The following is a 4,822-nucleotide window of genomic DNA, read 5'->3' on the forward strand; positions in this document are numbered from 1 at the left end:
TGCCAGCATTCTTGTGGGGTATTGGGTACGTACCACATACCCCTTGTGGGGAAGTATACTATATACTATGGTAAGTATATTAGGACCCCACAAGGAAGTTTCAGGACCCCACAAGGAGGTTTCCATTAGGGAATCTGGTACTACATGCACTAACACACAGTACCCCATATTCAGGTACCCCATATGTATCCTGGTGTGTGGGGGTGGGGGTGTGTGGGTATGTGACAATTTGGTTAAAGTTTTGATAAAATGCTCTCAGATGTACAGTTCAAATCCTATTGAAAGGAAACTTGGGCCATAGGTGAAGTATGAAGTTCTTTATGTTATGAAGTTGTGTCACATAATTTCAAGGTCACCATAGGTCATTTGAGGTCAAATATTTTCATAATATATTACCCTTATATGTATTTCGCCATGCTTTGACGTATAAAGATGCAATTTTGAACAGTGATAGGGTGTTGAGCTGCTCAGTGATGGGGGAAGTGCGGGAGGGCAGGATGGGCAGTACAGGGGTGGGGAGGAAGGGGGTAAGGCAGAAGATAACAAGCAAAATACCCTGTGAAAAAATATCTGGAGATCCGTATGGGGGTACAGTGACGTAATTTGGTGGGGATTAGCGCGACCAGAGGTTCTCGACTTGATTAGATTTTCAGGTCATTTTGGGGTCATCCGGCATCACCCAGGGGTCATCTGAAGTTAAATTACTAAAAACTGTCGTATGTGCATGAAACTTGGTGAGTACAGTCAACATTTAGAGCCAAATTTTTGGAAGGTCATTTCGGGGTCATCCAGGGTCATCTAAGGTCAACTTACTAAAAATGGTCGTATGGGCACGAAACTTGGTGGGTACAGTCAACATTTAGAGCTAAATTTTTGGAAGTTCATTTTGGGGTCATCCGAGGTCGCCCAGGGGTCATCTGAGGTCAAATGACTAAAAACTGTTGTATGGGCATGAAACTTGGTGTGTACAGTCAACATTTCGAGCCAAATATTTGGGAGGTCATTTCGGGGTCATCTGAGGTCAAATTACTCCAAACTATCGTATGGGCACGAAACTTGGTGGGTACAGTCGATATTTAGAGTAAAATTTTTGGAAGGTCACTTTGGGGTCATCCAAGGTCATTCAGGGGTCATCTGAGGTCAAATGACTAAAAACTGTTGTATGGGCATGAAACTTGGTGGGTACAGTCAACATTTAGATCCAAATTTTGGAAGGTCATTTCGGGGTCATCTGAGGTCAAATTACTAAAACTGTTGTATGGGCACGAAACTTGGCGGGTACAGTCAACATTTATAGTAAAATTTTGGAAGGTCATTTTGGGGTCATCCAAGGTCATCCAGGGGTCATCTGAGGTCAAATTACTAAAAACTATCGTATGGGCACGAAACTTGGTGGGTACAGTCAACATTTAGAGTAAACATTTTGGAAGGTCATTTCGGGGTCATCTGATGTCAAATTACTAAAAACTGTCGTATGGGCACAAAACTTGGTGGGTACAGTCAACATTTAGAGCCACATTTTTGGAAGGTCATATTGGGGTCATCTGAGGTCAAATTACTAAAAACTGTTGTATGGGCACAAAACTTGGTGGGTACAGTCAACATTTAGAGTAAAATTTTTGGAAGGTCATTTTGGGGTCATCCGAGGTCACCCAGGGGTCATCTGAGGTCAAATTACTAAAAACTCGTATGGGCATGAAACTTGGTGGGTAAAGTCAACATTTCCCGCCAAATTGTTGGAAGGTCATCTGAGGTTACTACAAACTATTGTATTGTATGAGCACGAAACTTGTTGGGCACAGTCAACATTTAGAGTAAAAATTTTTGGAAGGTCATTTTGGGGTCATCCAATGTCATCCAGAGTCATCTGAGGTCAAATAACTAAAAACTGTCGTATGTGCATGGAACTTATACTATTTTTGTTTTTCCATTTTTATTCACCTGTACTTTGGCCTGGTGGAAAGGAAAAAAGAACATACAGGCATGCTCCACCAGACCCCATCTTAATTACGGTAACCAAGATAGATACAAAGATACAATCTGTCCAGCAAAGGCAAGAAAAAAAATTTTCATTTAAAAACCAGACACAAAGGCCACCGTTGGGTCCCCCCTCCCACCATGGGTGGGCAGAATAAGCACCATAGTATACTAAGATGAAACAAATAATGTTGCTTACAAGTGAATCAATTAAATACAGATCAGGAATTTTCTACATAAAACAAAAATCCCACCAACCCCCCCCCCCCCCCAAACACACCCACCCACCCATCCCCCAAACACATATACATGTAGGACAAGTGACAAAACAAACCACAAATAACTTTCCCATATATATCAATACAATTAACATGGTCACAGTACAAAAACATGGTCCATGAAATATGGGCATGAAACTTGGTGTGTACAGTCAACATTTAGAGCCAAATTTTTGGAATGTCATTTCGGGGTCACCATGGGTTGTTGCAGGTTCATTTAGGCCTACTTCTACCAAAAGTAATTTCGAAAGCAGACGGTCACGAAAGCAGGCGAGATTCGTGGTTCGAGAACCGCCTTGTTTTTGTGCAAAATTGAATGTTTGATTGATAACCACAAATTAATCCTAATAGCTTAGTCATTCACTGAATTAATCCCTATTTAGACCTAGCATTGTTTTTTTAAAGACAGTTCTTGTTTCTTCTGTTATGATTTTTAGGGGGACGTTCCGGTCCGTTTCATTTACACTTTTTTACAGGCCTATTCAATTTATGCAAGACTTAGGCCCATCAGAGGTAGTAGCCAGCTTTCTTGGTCGGTGGGGGGTGTATAAGTTTCGGGGCAAAGACGAAAAAAAATGCCAGTTGCACCATTTTGACCAGGTATTTATATCAATGAGATACGTAGGCCTACTGAGGCGCTAATGTTATACCCTTATCTTATGTATAGGCCTACAGAAAAGTCTGTCGAGCTTTATAGGCCCTAATTAACAAAAAGGCCTGTGCGCAAAAAAAAATGCATTTTACACTGCCCCTGTATTTTTGCCCATGATCTGGGTAAAAAAGGGCTTTATTTATAGGCCTAGTATTCAATTGTATTTTGGTAATGCTTTCTTTTACTAGGCCTATCATAGTTTTCTTGTAAAACTTTTTTGACTCCCCTCTTTTGAACCAATTTTTTTCGCCCCTGGTGCTTTAAACTTTTTGTGTCCCCTCACCACGCAGCTCACGTTTTGCCCTGCCCCCACAAAGTAAGGGACCGTTCACAAACACTTGTAGGCCTAAGGGGGGGGGGGGCTGATGCAAAAAAATTCATCGCGAAAATTTTTCGGGCCCCCCCTTTACAGACCTCAAAAATTTCAGGCCCCCCTTTTTGACATGAAAATTATGGGTCAACCCCATAGAAAACCAGCTTTGCAATGATTTTTCATCAAATATAGGCCTACCCCCTTTTTCATGCAAAATCGGGGACAAAATTTGGCCAAAAACAACCGGTAACCCCTTTTTTTGTGGTTTTCAATGACTAGAATTTCAAACACCCCTTAGGCCTATCAATGACACTAAATATTAACATAAAATTCTAGATTTTCCCAAGTAGGGCCTACCCCTTTTATCCAAATTTCGCGGACAGTACAAATTAAATAGGCCCCCTACCCCTATTTTGCTGATTTCACTGTCAAATTTCACCGGGAATTTCACAGACCGTGCAAATTAAATAGGCCTACCCCCTATTTTGCCAATTTCGAGGTCCTTGCTACTGGTAAAAAAATAACCCCCTTTCCATTGCTTTCCGCGCAATTTGGTAACTCTCATGGTTGTCAAATTTTGTGTTGAGTTAGGGGCCGGGGAAGTGACAAGGCCAGGCCCGTACGCAGGGGGGGGGGGGGTGTCCCCAAATTTGCAAAAGTGTACAAAAAGTCCCAAAATTTCAGAATTTGCGAGCGTAGCGAGCAAAAAATCAGGTTTTTTATGCTTTTTTGGTCAAAAAAGGTCCAAATTTTGGGAAGAAAGTCCACTTTTCACAAAATTGCACCCCCCTTGGGAAAAAAAGTCCACTTTTTCAAAATCAGCACCCCCCCCAAAAAAATCCTGCGTACGGGCCTGGACAAGGCCTATATAGTGTCCTTTTTTGTCCTTTTTGGATGTTGATGGTCACGGTGTTTTAAACATTGTCAAGTTCATGAGTTCCAATATTGTCTAGCTCAAAGTGGCTCAAACCCGGGCTCAAACCATCAGAAATAAAAAAATTTTACAGTCAGTCCATGCTCAAACGTAATTAATTGACTCGTCTATTGTTTTCTTAGGCATTTTTGGTTGGTTTTGTTTTGGTTCCTCCAGGTGTTTCCTTTCCTATCCTAATTCTGTTTTGATTCAAAATTCAATGTTGACATTTTCCCCTACACGTTTTGTCATACGCGAAAGCAGAGAAAATAAAGGTAGAGAAGCGACACTCCGTACAATTAACGTGCAGACGGCCTATACCGATGTGAGGACAGAAAATGTGACTCTCCTGCTAGTCTCGGGCGCGGGCCAGACTGTATGCGGTATGAACAAAAACATAATTAACTGGTTGTGTAGGAGACTAGCAGGAGAGTCACATTTTTCTGTCCTCTGCTGTCCTCCGGAGTGTCGCGGTCCTGGCGAAAGCTTGCTGGTTTGTTATGGTCTGTTCAATGCTAATTTTTGTTAAGCTATTTTTATAAACCAATCAGTGGATCCAATTATGATCATGTGAGCGAACCTAGAGAGTTTTGATGGTATCCCATTTCTTTCCATCGATTTTCCTTGTGCGAAGGTATATGTACATTTTTTAGAGCCGATATCATAACGCGAATACTTCGCCAGGGCAA

The sequence above is a fragment of the Amphiura filiformis genome, chromosome 1 (assembly GCF_039555335.1).
Source record: "Amphiura filiformis chromosome 1, Afil_fr2py, whole genome shotgun sequence".
NCBI lineage: Eukaryota > Metazoa > Echinodermata > Ophiuroidea > Amphilepidida > Amphiuridae > Amphiura > Amphiura filiformis.